Source organism: Orycteropus afer, unplaced genomic scaffold (genome assembly GCF_000298275.1).
Source record: "Orycteropus afer afer isolate SDZICR_OR568_19922 unplaced genomic scaffold, OryAfe1.0 scaffold00406, whole genome shotgun sequence".
NCBI lineage: Eukaryota > Metazoa > Chordata > Mammalia > Tubulidentata > Orycteropodidae > Orycteropus > Orycteropus afer.
The window spans coordinates 2,527,578-2,550,343 of NW_006921993.1; positions in this window are offsets into that span (position 1 = coordinate 2,527,578).

Consider the following 22,766-nt stretch of genomic DNA (forward strand, 5'->3'; position numbering starts at 1 on the left):
GCAAGAACGGCCAGACTTCGTCTCACCTATTTTGGTCATGTTGTAAGAAGGGACCATTCCCTGGAGAAGGATGTCATGCTTGGTAGGGTGGAGGGGCAACGAAAGAGGAGGAGGCCTTCAACGAGATGGATTGACACTGTGGCTTCAATGATGGGCTCAAGTATAGCAGGGATTGTGGGGCTGGTGCGGGATCGGGCAGTGTTTTGTTCTGCTGTGCATGGGGTCTCTATGACTCCGAAATGACTCAACTGCACTTAACAGCAACAACAACAATCCAGGTATAAATTTAAAAATATATTACATCTTTCTTTTCACCTGTTTTTATGTTATATGCTGATTACCTTTGTGATTGGAAACTTTGGGTTTTTCTGTCTTTATGTATCTCCTTCCCTTCTTTTTTATTTACTTCCTTACATCCTTCTTTCCTTCTTTTTTTTTATTTTATATATAAAAACATCTGGTGAGGCTTTGAGTCAATGTAATACTTTGTAAATGGATATGGAAATGGTTAACAAATAAAAATTCAGAGCTTTAAAAAAAACTGCTTTGGGAGGACATCAAGCTCAATTGGCATAACATGCTACACAAACCATTGTTCCACCTCCTACTGTGGTGAATAGCAACTGGGATCTTAAAGTTTGCAAGCTTCCATCTAGATCTCCTCATCCAGGGCCAAGAAGCATGAAGAAAACCAAAAATTCTTGGAAACAATTAATCCTAGCGACTGGTACATCATCTGATCTGCAGCATATACAACTATGAGACCAGAAGAACTAGATGATGCCTGGCTACTACTGTCAACCACTTGAAAGAGGATCTATGTAGGAGATCCTGGATAGAGAGGGAGAACAATGTGGAACAAAACTCAAAATCATTTTGGAAAAAAAAGGGGGGGGGGACCAGGTTTGCTGGCCCAATGGAGCCTGGTGGAACCACTGAGACTATGGCCCCTAGCTGCCCTTCAGGTCTGGAATTGAATTCAAGCCTGTGGCTTCCAGCTAAACAATAGACAGTCATATGAATTGAACATTTACCTTAGGTAGGTACACTCCTTGGAGAGAACAAACATGGGAGAAATAAGGGCTGCTTATACACAGGGAGACAGCTCAGGGGACAGGAATTCATAGAGCGATAGACACAGGGAAGAGGTAACTGTCGGGAGGAAGTGGGAGGGATGATGTTGCATTGTGGTAAATTGTGGTCAATGTCATGAGGCAAAGTGTACGTGAACTGCTGTATGGAAAGTGCATTTGCTCTGTAAATTTTCACCCAAATCACAATAAAAAGAAAAAAAAAACTGCTTTGGGAAGGTTTTCAATATTTTAAAAGAATTTAAATAGGTACTTAAGGGTTCTAGTCTATTCTTCACTATCCTTTTCCTAAAATTAACATTTACATAACAATGACATATTTGTCAAAACAAATAATTACAATGTGCACAATATTCTTAACTAAAATACATAGTTTCCATGCTTTACAGTAATTTTTTTCATTTCAAGATCCAGTCCAGGATACCATTTTACTTAATTTACATCTCTTTAATCTCTTCCACTCTAGGAAATTTGTCAGTATTTCCTTGTTTTCTGTGACCTAGATAAAATTGAAAATACTGGTCAAATATTTTGCAGAATATCTTTCAATTTTGGTTTTCATGATGTTGTCTGATGATCATACTGTAATTATTGGTTTTGGGATCAATTATCACACATTTGAAGGACCTTTCCCAATGTACTATATCAAGCAATATATGAGAAAAATAAGACTAATAATTAATTATGTTAATTTTGTTGTTGTTTTTGTTGTTGTTATATGCCATCAAGTCGGACCCAACTCATAAAATCCCCTCCTTGGGTTTCTGAGGCAGTATCACAACAGAAGTAAATTGCCCAACCTTCCTTCCCAGGAGTGGTTGGTGGGTTTGAACCTCCAGCCTTCTGGTTAGCAGTCAGATGCCTTAGGCACTGTACTACCAGAGCCCTCCACTTGGTTTAGGTGACCTCTATCAGGTTTCTATACTTTAATTTTTCCCCCTCTTTTGATCCTTTATTTTTGAAAGTGATTATCTAATTCTTGACCACACTCAGTCAAAGAGGAATATAGCTCCAATTAGTAAAAGGGGTATTTACATAACTGTGCTTCTTTTCTAAGGAAATTTATTTTCCTTCTCCTCCACTTATTTATTTATTTCAGTATATAAATCTACCAAAGCTATTGCCATCAAATTGATTCTGACCTATGGAGACCCAACATGACTGACTAGAACTGCCCGATAGTTTTTCTAAGATATTAAACTTCCATAGAAGCAAACTGCCACAACTTTCTCCTGTGGAGCAACTTCAGGTTGAAATCACCAAACTTTCCTTTAGCATCAGAACACTTTAACAACTGAACCTCCAGGATTCTTCATACCAGTATATCTTAAAGATTATTTTACTTTGGATTATATCTAAATCTGTTTATTTTATTTATATTTATTCATAGTTGTTATTTTATTTGTTAGCATCAATTAATTGAAGCACTTTAAAGTGTGTCCTAGTGTTTTACTTTTATTTTGTCTTGGTTTTGTTTTAACATACCCACACATTTTTAAAGTATTTTCTTTATTTCTGATACTAGGAGATACTTTAGCCACATTTTTCATTTCCTGTGAACTAAGTCTTATATCAGCCCTTGTTTATTTCATTAAAGAGTTAATCCATTCACTGCCTTCAAGTTGGTCCCGACACACTAAATACATGTATCCAGAAGACTGGTGGGTTTGAACTCGGAAGGAAGATGGGGCAATCTACTTCTGTAGTGATACTTCCTTGGAAACCCAAGGAGGGGTCGCTATGAGTCGGGTCTGACTCCACAGCACATAACAAAAACAACAACATACATATTTAATACAAATAGTAACTTAACTACCACTTGCCTGTCAGTTTGTCATACCATGGTAGCATGTGTATTGCTGTGAGGCTGGAGGCTACACTACCAGTATTTCAAATACCAGCAGGGTAAAGCGTGGTGGACAGGTTTCAGCGGAGTTTCCAGACGAAGAAAGACTGGGAAAAAGGATGAGGCAATCCACTACTTAAAGAACTGGCCAGTGAAAATCTTATGAATAACAGTGAAACACTGTCTGATATATTGCTGGAAATTTTTATAGATATCCCTGAAACATTATCTGATATGTCAGAAGATGAGACCCTCAAGTCAGAAGGCACTCAAAACACAACCATAGAAGTGTTGCCTCCTCAAAGAAAAGTTGACCTTAATGAAGTGGATGGAGTAATGTTTTGGAGACCTCCATTTGCTGATGGAGGAAGACTCTAGATGGGAAGAAACAGTCATAAACATCCATTAATAATTGAAACATGGAATGTATGAAATATGAATCCAGGAACCTTGGAAGTTGTCAAAAATAAAATGGCTTGGGTAAAGATTGATAACTTAAGCATTGTTGTTGTTGTTGTTGCTAGGTTCTGTTGTGTTCTCTCTGACTCATAGCAACCCTATGCACAGCAGAACTCCCAGTCCTGAGCCAGCCCCATGATTCTTGCTATACTTGAGTCCATCCCTGCTGCCACCATGTCAATTCGTCTCATTGAGGCCCTTCCCCTCTTTTGTTGACCCTTCACCTTACCAAGCATGACATACTTCTCCAGGGAATAGTCCCTCCTGCCAACTTGACCAAAATATGTGAGACAAAGTCTGGCCATTCTCATCTCGAAGGAGCATTCTGGCTGCACTTCCTCCAGGACAGCCCTGTTTGTTCTTTTAGCAGTCCACAGTACTTTCAACATTCTTTGCCAACACCTCAGCTCAAAAGCATCAACTATTCTTTGTTGGTGTTTTTATGTGCTGTTGAGTTGGATCGAATCATAGCAACCCCTCCTTGGGTCTCTGAGGTGGTATCTCTACAGAGATAGATTGCTCAACCTCCTTCTGAGGAGAGGCTGGTGGGTTTGAACCTCCAGCCTTCTGGCTAGCAATCTTCCTTATTCATTGTCCAGCTCTCACATGCATATGAAGTGATTGAATATACCATAGCTTGTGTCAGGTGCACCTTAGTCCTCAAGGGAGACATCTTTGCTCTTCAGAGCTTGAAAGAGGTCTTTTGTATGCCATTTGCTATACATCATCTGATGTCCTGACTGCTGCTTCCATTGGTGTAGATTGTAAAACCAAGCAATGTGAAGTCTTTGACAATTTCAGTCTTTTCTCCATTTATCATAATGCTGCTTATAAGACCAGTTGTGAGGATTTTTGTTTTCTTTATATTGAAATGCAATCTATACCACAGACTGTAATTTTTCAATCTTCATCAGTAAGTACTTCATGTCATCTTCACTTTCAGCAGCAAAGTTGTGTCATCATCATATCGCAGATTGCTAATGAATCTTCCTCCAATCCTGATGCCACATTCTTCTTCCTATAGTCCAGCTTCTTGGATTATTGCTCAGCATACAGATTGAATAAATTTGGTGAAATGATACAACCCTGACACACTCTCTTCTTGATTTTAAACCACGTAGCGTTTGCTTTTTCTGTTCAAATGATAGCCTCTTAGTTTATGTAAAGGTTCCTCATGAGTGCAATTAAGTGTTCTAGAAATCCTGTTTTTCTCAACATTATCCACAATTTGTTATGATCCATACAATCAAATGCTTTTGCATAGTCAATAAAATACAAGTAAACATCTTTCTCGTATTCTTTGCTTTGATCCAAGATCCATCTGACATCATCAATGATATCTCTCATTCCACATTCTCTTCTGAATCCAGCTTGCATTTCTGGAATTTTTCTTTCAATATACTGCTGCAACCATTTTTAAATTATCTTCAGTAAGCTTTTACTTGTTTGCTATATTAATGAAATTGTTGGATAATTTCCACATTCTGTGGGATCACCTTTCTTTAAATGGGTGTAAATATGAATCTTTTCCAGTCAGTAGGCCAGGTAGCTGTCTTCCAAATATCTTGGTATGGCTGAGTGAGTGCCTGCGGCAGGGCTTATGTTTGTTGAAACATCTCAATGGGTATTCCATCAATTCCTGGAGCATTGTTCTTCACCAATTCCTTCAGTATAGCTTCAACTTCTTCCTTCAATATCATTGGTTCTTGAACATATGGCACCTCCTGTAATGATTGAAGATCTACCAGTTTTTTTGGTGACTCTGTGTATTCCTTCCATCTTCTTTTGATGCTTCCTGCATCATTCAATATTTTGCCCATAGAATCTTTCAATATTGTAACTCAAGACTTTTTTTTTTTTCCCTTGGTTCTTTCAACTTGAGAAATGCCAAGCATGTTCTTCCATTTTGGTTTTCTAACTCCAGGTCTTTGCACATTTCATTATAATAATTGACTTTGTCTTCTCAAGCTGCTATTTGAAATCTGTTCAGCTCTTTTATCTTGTCTTTTCTTTCACTTGCTTTAGCTACTCTCCTTGCAAGGGAAAGTTTCAGAGTCTCTTCTGACATCCATTTTGGTCTTTTCTTGCTTTCTCATATTTTTAATGACCTCTTCCTTTCTTCATGGATGATGCTCTTGATGTCATCCCACAATTCTTCTGGTTTTCTGTCATTGGTGTTCAATGCATCAAATATATTCTTTAGATGGTCTCTAAATTCAGGACGGATATATTCAAGGTCATATTTTGGCTCTTGTGGTTTTGTTTTAATTGTCTTGAACTGCAAAGTGAACTTGCATTTGAGCAGTTGATGTTCTGTTCCACAATCAGCCCCTGGCCTTTTTTTGGCTAAAGATATTGAGCTTCTCCATCTCCTCTTGCCACAGACATAGTCAATCTGATTCCTGTGTACACCATTTGGTGAAGTGCATGTGTATAGCCACCATTTGTGTTGTTGAAAAAAGGTATATGCAATAAATAAGTCATTGGTCATGCAAAATTCTATCATGTCATCTTCAGCATTATTTCTCTTACCCAGGCCAAATATTCCAAATACTGGTGATTCTTCTTTGTTTCCAATTTTTGCATTTCAATCACCAGTGAAAAGCAACACATCTTGATTGGATATTTGGTCAATTTCAGACTGGAGAAGTTGATAAAAAGTTCTTCAATTTCTTTTTCTGTGACTTTGCTGGTTGTGTGTAAATTTGAATAATAGTCGTATTAACAGATCTTCCTTTAGCCATATGGATATTATCCTATCACTGACAGCATTGTACCTTAGGACAGATCTTGAAACATTCTTTGTGATGATCAATGACACACCATTCCTCTTCAATTTTTCATTCGTTGTGTAGCAGATCATATGGTTGTCTAATTCAAAATGGCCAAAACCCATCCATTTCATCTCACTGATGTTATCAATCTTTATGCATTCCATTACATTTTTGACAACTTCCGATATTTCTAGATCCATACTTCAGACATTCCATGTTCTGATTATTAATGGATGCTTACAGCTGTTTCTCCTCAATTTTAGTCATGCCCTGTCAGCACATGGAGGTCCTGAAAGACTTACTTTATCCATATCATTAAGGTTAGTTCTACTCTGATGAGGCAGCTCTTTCTCAGTCCTGTTTTGAGTGCCTTCTGACCCAAGGGACTCATCTTCCTGCACTGTGTTGGACAATGTTTCTGAGCTATTCATAAAATTGCCCAGTAATATATCAAACAGCATTTCTCTGCTATTCATAAGGTTTTCCCTGGCCAATTTTTGGGTAGTGAGGGCTTCCTCCTTCTTCCTAGTCTATGTTATTGTGTAAACTGTGTTTAAACCTGTGCATCGTGTGCAACTCTGCTGGCATCTGAAACACCAGTGGCCTAGCCTCAAGACTCACAGCAATGCACAAGCCCCACAGGATGACAAACTGACAGACAAGTTTGTCTACCTTAGCTGTGGGAAACCTCTGCACCCTCCCCTTACCTAATTCCTACCTGGAACCTGCCACCTTGTGGCTCCTGGCCGCTCCCTCCCTTTCCTGGCTCAAGGGGCCTTGGGGCCTCATTTTGCCCTGCCCCTTTTTACTTGGATATCCTGCCACTCCTCAGGTCCCCAGCTTCCTGCTCCCTTTCTTTCCTGGCTCTAGGTGCCTTGGGGTCCACCCTTGTCTCCTGCCCCTTTTTACCTGGATATCCTGCCACTCTGGAGGTGTTCTGCCTCTTCTGCTTCCTCCCTTTCCTGGCTCTAGGGATTTAAGATCTAGTATTGCCTCTCCCCCCTTTTTACTTGGATATCTTGACACGCTGCAGGTCCCTGGTCTCTCCTGTTCTCTCCATTTTCTGGCTCTAGGAATTTGGGGCCTAGCCTTTGCTCTTACCCCTTTTACCTGGATATTCTGCTGCTCCACAGGTCCCTGGCCTCTCCTGCTCCCTACCTTTCTTGGCTCTAGGGCACTTGGGGCCTAGCCTTGCTTCCTGCCCCTTTTCACCTGGATATTCTGCCACTTTGGACATCCCCAGCCTCTCCTGCTTCCTTCCTTCCAGGCTCTAGAGGGCTTGGGGACTGGTATTGGCCATTTTGAATAAGACAATCATATGGTCTAGTGTAGTGCCTAAGGCACTTGACTGCTAACCAGAAGGCTGGTGGTTCAAACCCACCAGTCACTTCTCAGAAAGAAGGTTGGACAATTTACTTCCATAGTGATACCCCCTCAGAAATCCAAGGAGAGGCCGCTATGAGTTGGGTCTGACTCAATGGCACATAACACCAACAACAATATGGTCTACTATGCCAAGAATGACAAATTAAAGAGGAATGGCATGTCATTCATTGTCAAAAAGAATGTTTCTAGATCTATCATGAAGTACAATACTGTCAGTGATAGGATAATATCCATATGCCTACAAGGAAGACCAGTTAATACTTCTATTATTCAAACTCATGCACCAATCACTAAAGCCAAAGATGAATAAATTGAAGATTTTTACCCACTTCTGCAGTCTGAAATTGACCAAACATGCAATGAAGGTGTATTGACTATTTCTGGTGACTGGAATGCAAAAGTTGGAAACAAATAAAAATCATTAGAAGTTGGAAAATAAAGTCTGGGTGATAGAAATGATGCCAGAGATTGCATGATCAAATTTCACAAGACCTACAACTTATTCCTTGCAAATAAGTTATTTTAACTACTAAAATGATGGCTGTATATGTGGACTTCAGCATATGGAATACACAGGAATCAGATCCACAATATCTATGGCAAAAGATAATGGAGGAGCTCAATATCTTCAGCCAATAGAAGACCAGGAGCTGACTGCTGACTGTGGAGCAAACCATCCACTGATAATATGCAAGTGCAAACTCAAATTGAAGAAAATTAAAAAAAAAAAAATGAGAGCCATAATGTGACTTTGATTATATCCTACCTGAATTTAGAGACCATCTGATGAATAGATTTGACATAGTATGCACCAATGTGACCAAAAATCAGATGAGTGGTGGGATGACATCAAGACCATCATACATGAAGAAAGCAAAAGTTCATTAAAAAGATAGGAATGGAAGAATAGAAAAATGAATGTCATAGGAGACTCTGGAACTTGCTCTTGCATGGCGAATAGGTAAAGCAAATAGAAATAATGACAAAAATAAAAGACCTGAACAGAAGATTTCAAAGAGCAGCTCAGGAAGCAAAGTCAATTATTACAACAAAGTGTGAAAAGATCTGAAGTCAGAAAAACAAAAAGAAAGATTCAACATTTCTCAAGCTGAAAGAACTGAAGAAAAAATTCAAACTTTGAATTTCAATATTGAAGGATTCTAGGGACAAAATATTGAATGATGCAGGAAGTATCAAAAGATGATGGAAGTAATACGGAGTCACTGTGCAAAAAAGAACTTGTTGATGATCAACTATTTCAGGAGATTGCGTAGGATCAAAAAAAAAACAGTGGTACTGAAAGAAGAAGTCTAAGCTACACTGAAGGAATTGGTGAAAAACAAGGCTCCAGGAATTGATGGAATCTTCATTCATATGTTTCAACAAAGAGATGCCACAGTGGAGGCATTAGACATCTATTCCAAGAAATTGGGAGACAGGTATCTGGCCAACTGACTGGAAGAGATCCATATTTGTACCCATTCCACAGAAAGGTGATCCAAAAGAATGCGGAAATTAACAAACTATCATTAATATGACATGCAAATAAAATCTTGCTGAAGATAATTCAAAACTGGTTGCAGCAGTTCATTGACAGGGAACTTCCAGAAATGCAAGCTGGATTCAGAACAGGATGTTGAATGAGGGACATCATTGCTGATGTCAGGTGGATCATTGCTGAAAGCAAATACCAGAAAGATGCTTACTTGTGTTTTATAGACCATGCAAAAGCATTTGGCTGTGTGAATCATAACAAATTATAGATATGGTTGGGGATAATGGGAATTTCAGACTACTTAATTGTGCTCATGAAGAACTTGTACATAGAAAAGGAGGTTGCCATTTGAAAAGAACAAAGGGATACTGCATAGTTTCAAACCAGGAAATGTGGGTGTCAGAGTTTTATACTTAACCATAGTTATTTAATCTGGATGCTGAGTAAATCATCTGAAAAGCTGGACTATATGAAGAAGAACATGACATCAGGATTGGAGGCAGAATAATTAACAATCTGTGACATGCAGACAACATAACCTTGGTTGCTGAAAATGAAGATGACTTGAAGTACTTATTGATGACAATTAAAGACTAGAGTCTTCAATATAGATTGAAAAAAAAAAAGAAAAAGGAAAATCATCACAACAGGACCAAAAAATAGCATCATGATAAATGAGAAAAATTGCAGTTGTCAAAGATTTTGAATTACTTGGATCCACAATCAACACCAACGGAAGCAACAGTCAAGAAATCAGATGTTGTGTTGCACTGATAAAATCTGCTGCTAAAGACCTCTTTAAAGTGTTAATAAGTGAAAATGTCACTTTGAAGACTAAAGGGTGTCTAATTTAACCCATGGTATCTTCATTTGCCTCATATGCATATGAAAACTGGACAATGAATAAGGAAGACCAAAGGAAAGTTGATGTTTTTGAGTTGTGGTTTGGCCAAGAATATTGAAAGGGCCATGGACTTCCAAAAGAATGAACAATTCTGTCTCAGAAGATGTATAGCCAGAATGCTCCTTCAAAGTGAGAATGGCCTGACTTCATCTCATCTACTTTGGTCAAGTTGTCAGAAGATACCATTCCCTGAAGGAGGATATCCTGCTTGGTAAAGTAGAAGGTCATAGAAAAAGGGGAAGACCCTGAACAAGACGGAGTGATACAGTGGCTGCAATGATAGATTCAAGTATAGCAAGAATCATGAGGATGGTGCACAACTGGGCAGTGTTTTGTTCTGTTGTATATAGAGTCACTACAAGTTGGAGCCAATTCCAACAACAACATCAACTACCGAAGAGTAGATGTTGTTCTAACAGCAACAACAACATCAACTACCGAAGAGTAGATACAGTCTTTCTTAGCAAATTTCATTACTTAACACATATTTATTTGCCATGCAGAAGTGGTTAAAATCTCATCTACTCACCAAAATTTTGGCTGTTGGAATCTGCCAGCTGTCCAACAAGAGAAAAGGAGTGGTGGTCTACTGCTCTAAATATTACAGCCTATAAACCCTGTGGGGCACTTCTACTCTGCCCTATAGGGTTACAATGATTTGAACTCAACTCAAGGGCACAGCATGACAATATTAATGTCTACTTTGAGTACTAAAGGAGCTCTGATGGTGCTGTGGTTAAGGCATTGGGCTACTGCTGTTGTTGTTGTTATGTGCCATGGAGTCAGACACGACTCATAGCGACCCCTCCTTGGGTTTCTGAGACAGTATCACTACAGAAATAGATTACCCAACCTTCCTGCCGAGGAGTGGCTGGTGGTTTTGAACCACCAGCCTTCTGGTTAGCAGTGAAATGCCTTAGTCACTATGCTATCAGAGCTCCTATTGGGCTACTAACCAAAAGGTAATTGAGTCTAAGCCACCAGATGCTCCATGGGAGGAAGCTAAGACAATCTACTTCTGTAAAGATTTATAGCCTTCGAAACCCAATGGTGTTTGGTATGAGTTGGAATCTGCTCAGTGGAAGTGTTTTTTTTTTTTTAATTTATTTTGAGCACTAAGATTATGATTCTTTCTCTCTGATAGACTCTGAAAAATTAATATATTGTACTCACCACTGATCTCAAAGTATAACCATGTGAAAATGTGGTAGGGAGGGGATTTTATATTCATGAGTCTGCAGCAACCAAAAATATTTTTGTTACTATTGGAGATAGCTAGTCATTGAAAAGGACAGTTAGCACAGAAATATCAGCAGCCTTGGCCATGAACAGTTAGCCTATTGTATTCATCCAGAATATTAAAACAATTCTTAAGGTAAATAATAAAATATATCATATCCTGTCCCTTAATGTCTTGCTTTTCTGGACTTTTAGATCCATTACTCTTTGTTTCATCTTTGGCCTTAGTGGTTGGTATGTAAATTTGAGTAACAGTTTTATTAACTGGTCTTCCTTGCAGAACTATGAATATTAACCTATCAGGATAGATCTTGAAATGTTCTTTTTTATGATAAATATGATAGTATTCCTCTTCAATTTTTCATTCCTTGCATAGTAAACCATATGATTGTCTGGTTCAAAATGACCAATAGCAGTCCATTTCAGCTCATCAATGTCTATGATATAGTTGTCATTTTTGACAACTTCCAAATTTCCTAGGGTTGTACATTATACAGTTCACTTTTCAATTATTAATGGATGTTTGTAGCTGTTCTCATTTTGAGTTGCCACAAAAAAAAAAAAAAAGAAAGAAAGAAAGTCACAAAAGCTTAACTCCATCAACATCACTAAAGTCAATTAAACTTTGAGGAGATAGCTCTTCCCCTGTCATGTTCTGAGTGCCTTGCAATCTGCAGTGCTCAACTGCTGGTGTTTTATCAGACAATGCTATTCATAAAGTTTTCAGTGGTCAATCTTTTCAGAAGTAGACCACTATATCCTTCTTCCTAGTTTATCTTAGTCTGGAAACTTGTCTGAAAACTGCTCAACATGGGTGAATATGCTATTATTTGAAATACTGGTGGCATAGCTTTTAGCATCATAACAACACACAAGCGACCACAGTAGGACAGATGGTGTGATGTGTGGTGAAGATTTTTTACCAGCTTCAGCAGTATGAAATTGAACAAACCTGTAATCAGGATGCATTGATAATTACTGATGATTGGAATACAAAAGTTGGAAACAAAGAAGAAATATTGGTAGTTGGAAAATATGGCCCTGTGATAGAAATGACACTGGAGATCACATGATAGAATTCTGCAAGTCCAATGAATTAGTCATTGCAAAGGCCTTTTTGCACAGCATAAATGGCAACTATACACTTGGACTTTGCCAGATGAAATAAAATTGAATCAAATCAACCACATCAGTGGAAAGAGTTGATGGAGAAGCTTGAAATTATCAGTCAGAAAAAGACCAGTGGTCAACTGAGGAAAAGACCATCAGTTGCTCATATGTTAGTTAAAGTTGCAGTTGAAGAAAATTACAAGTCCATAAGAGCCAAAATATAACCTTGAATATATCCCACCTACATTTAGAAATTATCTGAAGAACAGATTTGACACATTGAATACCAATGACCTAAGACCAGACAAGTGGTAGGATGATATCAAGAATATCATACATGAAGCAAGCAAAAGATCATTAAAATGACAGGAAAGAAAGAAAAGAGAAAAATGCATTTTGGAAGAGACTCTGAAACTTCCTCTTGAACAGAGAATAGCTAAAGCAAATGGAAGAATTGATGAAGTAAAAGATCTGGACAGAAGATATTAAAGGATAACTTGAGAAGACAAAGCATGATATTATATAGAGAAATGTACAAACTGAAGATGGAAAACCAAAGAGGAAGAACATGATTAACATTTCTCAAGCTGAAAGAACTGAAAAAAAAAAAAAAATTAAGACTCAAGTTGTAATATTCACCTTGGAAACCCAAGGAGGAGTCGCTATGAGTGGGACCTGAATTGATGGCAGTGAGTTAGGTTTTTCCTTTCTTTCTTTTTTTTTTAATGGGCAAAATATTGAACAATGCAATATTTGGAAGGAATACACAGAGACACTGCACCAAAAGGAGTTGTTCTATGTTCGACACTTTCAGGAAGCAGCATATGATTAAAACCCAATGGTACTGAAGGAAGATATCCATGCTACACTGTAGGAATTTGCAAAAATCCATACTCCACTAGTTGAAGATATATCCATGGACATTTTTCAACAAACTTATGCAATGCTGGAAGCCCTCACTCATTTATGCCAAGAAATTTGGAAAACAGCCACCTGGCCAATTGATTGGAAGAGATACATAATTGTATCCATTCCAAAGAAAGGTGGTCCAACAGAATATAGAAATTAATAAACAATATCATTAATATCACTTGTAAGTAAATTTTTGTTGAAAATATTTCAAAAACCTGTTGCAGCAATATATTGGCAGGAAACTGCCCAAAGTTCAAGCCAGGTTCATAGGAAGATACTGAATGAGGAATGTCATTACTGATGTCAAAAGGATCTTACTTGAAAGCAAAGAATATAAGAAATATGTTTACCTGTGTTTTATTGACCTTGCAAAAGCATCCATGTGGATCATAACAACTTATGGATAACATTGGGAAGAACGGGAAATGTAGAACACTAATTATGCTCATGAGAAACTTGTACATTGACAAAAAGACAGTAATTCAAATAGAATAAAGGGATACTGTTTCCTTTAAAATTAGAAAGGTTGTGTCAGGGTTGCACTCTTTCATCATATTTATTCATTCTGTATGCTGAGCAAATAGTCCAAGAAGTTTGGTTATATGAAGAAGGATGCAGCATCAGGATTGGAGGAAGAATAATTAACAATCTGTGATAGGCAGATGACACGATCTTACTTCCCAAAACTGAAGATAGCTTGAAACACTCACTGATGAAGATCAGAGATTATTGTTTTCAGTATGGATTACAACTGAAGATTAAGAAAAAGAAAATCCTCACAACTAGACTAATAAGCAACATTTCAGTAAATGAAGAAGGAACAGGAGAAAGAAATGGAAAGTTTGGCTATTGCCCACATGCCCAAGTGCCTTCTTTGTCATGATAACAGAAGAACTGGATGGTGCTGAGCTACCATTATTAAACATTTTTCATCAAAGATTCTATAGAAAAGAAAGTTTCCAGTAAGATGGCAGAATAAGCAAACAGACTACACAGACCCTCTTTAGCAAAGAAAAAGGGAACAAATTAACACAGATACTGAAGATAATCCTGGAGCTGTGAGCTTTGAAAGGAAGGATACAGAAGTGAACTAAACTCCAACTAGTAGAAGAAGCTGCATGAAAACACCAAAAAAGGAGACATATGGACCTGTGGTCTGTCAGTGACCCTGAGGGCTTAGATATTTCCAAGAGGTGTTAGGACCTAAGAATTAACATAAAAATCAGCCCTGCTAGCCAGGGACTGCATGGAGGACTGACTTCATTGGTGAATAAAAGGGGAAGCAGTGAAGTAGTAGACAGGCTGAGCTGTACACTTTTGCCTGTCTGGAGGGTGCAGTCATTTTGAATGTTTAGAAATGGTTCAACCATTTTGGATATTTAAAGCCACAATGTTCTCTCAGATCCCACAAACCTAAGAAAAGGCTCCACTTGTCAGGAACCTCAAGGACATTCTAGACAACAACAACTGGGAAGTTAGCAGAGATCTAAATACAACAATGTCACAATGTCTCAGTGACAATAGACCATCGTTGTCCACACAAAGGAACAAGATTAGGAGGTAGAAACAAAAGAGCAGGACACAGATCCAGAACACATCCCTGAAGAAGAAGAAGCATTGAATTCTCTGATAAGGGATTCAAAATAGTTATATTTAGGTACCTTCAATGGATTGAGAGACAGATCAAGGAAAACACTGACAAAATTAAGGAAAACGCAGAAAAAATCCTAGAGCAATTTCGGAAGAAAATATAAGAAGAAAATGACAAAATAAATGAAAAATTAGGAATAATACAAAATCTAGAGATAGAAATTCAGAAGATTAATAATAAATTGTCAGAAATAGATAACACATTGAAAGGGTAAAGGAAGAGAATTGAATCAATGGAAGACAGAATTCATGAGATTGAAGACAAATACCTGAATACTTCTTTGGAAAGAGATCAATCAGAAAAATGATCAAAACAAAATCAGGAAAGCCTAAGGTTACCATCAAAAGAAATAACCTATGGGTAATCAGAATTCCACAACAGTAAAATAAAAAGAAAACCACTAAGAAAATTGTCCAAGATTTGTTGGGAAAATACTTCCCTGATATGATGAAAGATGAGAATATATCCATTCAGGAAATCCAACAAACCCCAAACAGAATAGACCTCAAAAGAAAATCATCAAGACATATCATCATCAAACTAATCAAAACCAAAGACAAAGAAAAATCCTGAAGTCAGCACAGGAAAAATAGAAAGTCACCTACAAAAGACAACTAATAAAAATAAGTTCTGATTTCTCATCAGAAACTATGTAGGCGAGAAGGAAATAGGATGTTATATATAAAACCCTGAAAGAGAAAAGTTTCCAATAAAAATTATATACCTGGCACAATTGTTCCTCAAATATGATGGTGAAATTAGAAGATTTCCAGATAAGCAGAAATTAAGGGAATTTCTTAAAACCACACCAACCTTACAAGAGATACGAAAGGGAGTCCTTTGAACAGAGAACCAATAATAGCAACCAACAACCGACCATTTATACACAAGATGACATTACACAGAAACCAATCAGCCATGGAAGTATCCAAAGTAAAATAAGCTTACAAGATTGTAAACAGGGAACTAGAGGTATCAATTGGCAAATGAGGACAATTACAAAACAAAAAGAGGAAAAAATAGTGTAGTTACAGAACTTCTAAATGTTGAGGAAAGCAAGAGTTGAAAGATAAAATGAACTGTTCTAAGTCAAGTTGGGCAATCTACTTCTGTAGTGATACTGCCTTGGAAACCCAAGGAGGGGTCGCTAGGAGTCAGGTCTGACTCAATGGCACATAACAACAACAACAAACTTGAGGAATAAATTATAAATTCTAAAAAAGAAAAAGAAAAAAGATAAACCTTCACATCATAATGAAAAAAAGGACAAGGGAAAATGTTTAGTAAATACAGAAATAGCAAGAAAGGAAATGATAACACAATTCATAAATATAATCAGCTCAGCATAGAAAATTATATGGAACAAAGAAACTAGGAAACTAGGAACAGCATGAAAAAGTACATAACAACATGACAGCACCCAATTCATATTTGTCAGTAATTACACTGAATTCAGTGGATTAAATGCACATAACCCATCAATACATTGTGTACAAGAGATACACTTTAGAGACAAAGACAAAAATAGAATAAAAATCAAAGGTTGGTAAAAGATTTACCAGACAAAATGCAATCATAAAAGAGAAGGAGGGACAATATTAATTTCTAATCAAATTGACTTTAAGACAAAAACCATCTTAAAAAACAAGGAAAAATATTATATAGTTATTAAAAGATCAATTGAACAAGAAGAGATAACCATAAAAAATAGCTATGGACCCATTGAAATGGCTCCAAAATACATAAATCAGAGTTTAAAACAGTTGAAAAGGCAAAAGGATGACTCCACAGTCATAGTGGGTGTGTTAGTCTGGGTTCTCTAGAGAAAAAGAAAAAGAAAAAAAAAAAAAAAAACATTAAAGCTTATATATACACATAGAGAAAGAGAAATTTATCTTAGGAAAATGGCTCACATACTTATAAAGGCTGGCAAGTCCCAAGTTCTTGCATCAAACATCAAGCTGAATACTTTTCCCGACTCACACACCTGCAGGAGCTGATGAGCTCAAGTTTGACAGCCAGTATAACAGCTGTTGACTCCAAGGAATAATAATCCAAGATCTCCAGGCCCAATTGTGGCTTGTTTGCTCATGGGAAGTTGTAGTCAGCACAACATCATCCCAATCCACAGAAGAGTATCTCTTTTCCCAGGATGTCCATAAATTTATTGGAAGCAGGCCACAAACCTAGGGAAACTCCCTTTCAACAAATTGTCTGCTCAAAACATTCCCATCATGGGAATAACTCACGTCACAATTGTTTAACCTCACAGAATTGTGGTCCAGGCAAGTTAACACATAGCTCCAACTATCAGAGTGGATGACTTTAATACACAATTTTCAATGAAAGATAGAGCAACTGGAAAGAAACTCAACAAAGATGCAGAACAGCTAAACAATACAATCTACCATCTTGACCTTAAAGACATCTATAGAGCACTTCATTCAACGATAGCAAAATATACATTCTTTTCCAGTGCACATGGGATATTCTCCAGGATGGACCATATGTTAGGCCATAAAGCAAGCCTTAATAAATTTACAAACAATAAAATACTGCAAAGCGTCTTCTCAGATCACAATTCTATCAAATTAGAAATCACCAATAGGAAGAACAACAGAGAAAAAGCAAACATGTAGACTGAGAAACACCCTCCTCAAGAATTACTGTGTAATAGAAGAAATAAAAAATGAAGTTAAAATTCCATGAATCAAATGAGAATGTAAACACAACCTACCAAAATCTTTAGGACACAGCAAAAGCAGTGATCAGAGGTCAATTTATAGCAATAGATGCACACAACAAAAAAGAAGAAAGACCCATACTCAACACTTTAAATCAACATCTTCAACAATTAGAGAAAGAACAGCAAGAAAAGCCAACAGTCTCCAGAAGAGAGAAAATAATGAAGATTTGAGCAGAAATCAATGAAACAGAAAATAAACAATAGAAACAATCAATGAGACAAGAAGTTGGTTCATTGAAAAGATTTATATAATTGACAAACCACTGGCAAATTTAACAAAGGAAAAGAGACAGCAAATACAAGTAACAAGAATAAGAAGTGAAATGGGTGATGTAACAACAGAACCAACTGAAATTAAAAAAAAAAGATAATATCAGGATACTATGAAGAACTGTACTCCAACAGATATGAAAATCTGGAAGAAATGGATATATTTCTAGAAACATGTTACTTACCTAAAATAACACAGACTGAGGTGGAAAAGTTGAAAAGACCCATAACAAAAGAAAAAAATTGAACAGGTAAAAAAAAAAAAAAAATCACCATCAACAAAAAAGTTCTGGCCCAGATGGCTTCAACGAGAATTCTACCAAATGTTTAGAGAAAAACTGACACCAAACCTACTCAAATGATTCTGAAACATACAAAAGGATGGAATCCTCCCTAACTCATTTTATGAAGCAAGCATAACCTTGATACCAAAACCAGGCAAATATATCATTCAAAAGGAAAACTACAGACCAATATCCCTCAGGAATATAGATGCAAAATCTTCAACAAAATGCTAGCCAATAGACTTGAACAACAAATCAAAAAAAAATAATTCATTATGACCAAGTGGGGTTCATATCTGTTATTCAAGGATGGGTCAACATTAGAAAAACTATCAACATCATCCACCACATAAACAAAACAAAGGAAAATAACCACATGATCATATCAATCAATGCAGAAAAAGTATTTGATAAAATCCGACATCTATTCTTGATCAAAACTCTTAGCAAAATAGGAATAGAAGGGACATTCCTCAACATAAAAAGGCATATATGCAAAACCAAGAGCCAACATTATTCTCAGTGGAGAGAGACTGAAACCATTCCCCTTGTGAACAAGAACCAGACAAGGATGCCCTCTATCACCACTTCTATTCAACACTGTATTGGAAGTCCTAGCCACGTCCATAAGGCAAGAAGGGAATTCAAAGGTATCCAAATTGGTAAGGAAGAAGTAAAACTATACTGATTTTGCTAATGATATGAAGTATACTTAGAAATCTCAAGAGACTCAGTAAAAAATCTACTAGAACTAATTGAGAGATTTAGCATCATGGCAGGATACAAGACCAACATCCAAAGATCAGGTGGATTCCTCTACACCAGCAAAGAGATTGCTGACAAAGAAATAAAGAAATCAATACCATTTACAAAAGCTAGCATAGTGGCTAAAGCACTTGACTGCTAACCAGAAGGCTGGCGGTTCTATCCCACCAGCCACTCCTCAGAAGGAAGGTTGGGCAATCCTACTTCCGTAGTGATACTGCCTTGGAAACCCAAGGAGGGGTCGCTATGAGTTGGGGCCGACTCAAAGGCACATAACAACAACAACAACTAAAAATATAAAATACTTGGAAATAAATCCTAACAGAGACACAAAAGACCTGTCTGTACAAAGAAAATTACTGAAGACTACTTCAAGAAACCAGAAGAGATTTACATAAATGGAAGAACATCCCATGCTCATGGATAGGAAGATTGAACACTGTGAAAATGTCAATTCTACCCAAAGCAATCTATACATTCAATGCAATCCCAATGCAGATCCCATCAACATTCTTTAAGAATATGGAAAAACCAATCACTAACTTTATATGGAAAGGAAAGAGACCTTGTAAAAGCAACGCATTATTGAAGAAAAACAAAGTAGGAGGTAATACACTGCCATACCTCAAAACCTACAATACAGACACAGTAGTCAAAACTGACTAGTATTGGTACAAAGACAGACAAAATGAAATAGAATTGAGAAGCCAGAAATAGATCCAGTGACCATGGTCAGCTGATTTTTGACAAAGGGCCAAAATCCATTAAATGGGGAAGAAATTATTTGCTTAACAAATGGTGCCGGCAAAACTAGATATCCATTTGCAGAAAAATGAAACAAGATCTGTACCTTACACCATATACAAAAACTAACTCCAGATAGATCGAAGACTTAAATGTGAAACCCAGAACTATAGAGTTCCTCAAGGGAAAACTAGGAGCAAATTTATAGCATAAATAGAATATCAAGCATAACAAAATGCACAAACAGCAGAAGAGAAATTAGATAAGTGGGCCTTTCTAAAAATTTAATTTTTATGTGTTTCCAAAGACTTTTCCAAATTTGTTAAAAAAGAACCTACAGAATTGGAAAAAAAAAAAAATTTTGTAATGACATATCTTACAAGAGACTTATTTCTAGAATCTGTAGAAAACCCCAAGAGCTCAACAACAAAAAGACAAATAATCCAATTAAAAATGACCAGAAGACATGAATAGACTCTTCAGCAAAGAAGATATTCAGGTGGCCAACAAACATATGAAGAAATGCTCACGATCATTAGACATTAGAGAGATGCAAATCAAAACAATAATGAGATACCATCTTGCCCCAGAACTATTAGTAAAGTTCAACAATACAGAAGAACAAATGCTGGAAAGAATGTGGAGAGATTGGGACTCTCATACACTGCTTGTGGCCCTGTCCAATGATACAGCCACTGTGGAAAACGGTATGGTAATTCCTTACAAATTTGGAATTAGAAATACCATTTGACCCAGGAAATCCTTTACTAGGTATGTCTTAAAGAAGTGAGAGCCAGGACAAGAACAGATAAATACACACCCATGTTCATCGTAGCACTATTTCCAATGGCCAAAAGATGGAAACAACCTAGGTGCTCATCAACAGAAGAATTGATAAACAAACTATAGTACATAGACACAATGGAATACTATGCAAACATAAAGAATAACATAGAATCGGCAAAACACTACATTATGTAGATGAACTTGGAGTATATTATGCTGAGTGATATAAGTCACTCACAGAAGGACAAATGATGTATTAGTGCGTTATTGTAAAAAGTCAAGGAAAGGTTTATATATGGAGGATAATTTTCTTTGTTGATTACCAGGGGTGGGAGAGAAATGTTAGACAGGTAGAGATAAGTATTGATTTGTGTGAAGAGAAGGACAATACACCAAATGATAGTAATCAACATGGTGACACTGAAGAAGAGGAAGACATAGAGAAGTGCATGGGAGGTACTGACAGCAAAGATAAATCCTTTTGCACATATGGTACTACATTGTCAGTGAAGGTGGATATATGAGGTGGATCAATGGGTGGACAGGCTGAACTATTAAGCATGTCTCTGCAGGGGGAGTGTGCCCAAGACTGTGTATCAGGTTGGCAGACAATGTTTCTACAAGTGTATTGGTATATTCTGTAAGAATTACCAGGTATGTAGTAGAGCTGACAAAGGGCAAGGTTGTAGTCAACTTCATGGCCACAGCCAGCTACCCAGAGGGAGTGTGTATTTGGACCTGTGGGTTCAGGACCATAGTTGCAGGGGACATCAAGCTCAATTGGCATAATGTACTGCACAAAAACATTGTTCCACATCATACTTTGGCAAGTAGTGATTGGGATCTTAAAATCTTGCAAGCAGCAATCTAGATATCATGGGTCTCTCCTCATCCAGAGCAAAGAATAAGAATCCCAAAGATACATGGAAACAATTATTCCAAGTGACTGGTATACTATGTTGTCCTCAGTCTGTAAGACTATGACACCAGAAGAACTAGATGGTGGCTGGCTGCCACTGTCAACCACTCAGAGGTGAACCTCTGTCAGAGATCCTGGATAGAGTGGGAGAACAAAACAATGTGGAACAAAACTCAAAATCATTAAAAAAAAAAAAAAAAAAAGAAAAGAAAAGACCCAGCTTTGCTGGTCTGATAGAGCCTGATGAAACCACTGAGGCTGTGGCCCCTAGTTTCCCTTCAGGTCTGTAATTGAACCCACTCCTGTGGCTCCCAAGCAAACAAAAGTTAAGCATATGACCTGAACATTTAAAATAGGTAGATACACTCCTTGGAAAGAACAATCATGGGAGAATAGAAGGGTTGTGTATGCACAAGGAGACAGCTCGGGGGGGTGGGATGGATGGGCAGGAGTACATGGAAGGAAAGGACACAGGGAAGAGGTGGCTATGGGGAGGAAGTGGGAGGGCAGCTGTTGAATTGTGGGAAATTGCAGTCAATGTCATGAGACAAAGTGTATGTAAGCTGCTTTATGGAAAGTGAATTTGTTCTGTAAACTTTCACCCAAATCATACTAAAAATAAAAAAAGGTTCTGAAGAAGAATCCTGATAAAAAGTGGTAAAACACAGAACAGAATTTCTATTTCTCATGGATATCAGACTTTCTGAAGCCATGGGAAGTCAATGAATAACTAAAACTATTGCCCTGACATAATCATTAAACTTTCATCTAAAAGTATCCCCTGAAGTTTTATTAAAACCAAAAAAGAAAAAAAAAAAATGCTGTAGCTGCACTAGCAAAGAGTATCGGCCTTGAGTATTGTGATCTTTTAAGATCTACCCATATTCAATTAAATTAACAATGGCAACTCAAAAAATTACATACAGAATTTAGGGCGTTGTTACTATGTTATTATGGAGGAATAATTTGGAAAAGGAGGGTGGGAATATTTGTACAACCAAAAGAATGTAATCAATGTCATTGAATTGTACATGTAGAAATTGCTGAATTGGTTTATGTTTGCTGTGAACAGTCTCACCACCAACAACAGCAAAAATAAAATAAATAAATTTTAAAATGCCTGCTACAAAGTTTTCCATTACACATGATTTTCCTACAGTACTGTACTAATATTTTTGGCATTGAGTGGTGGACTTATGTGCACATTCTACTTAAATTTGGGGAAGTGCCTAATGAATTTAACTTCTAACCAGAAGGTTAGTGGTTCAAACCACCAGCTGCTCTGTGGAAGGAAGATGAGACAATCTACTTCTGCAAGGATTTACCACCTTGAAAACCCAATGGGGGTCTCTATGAGTCAGAATCAACTCAAAAGCAGTGGGTTA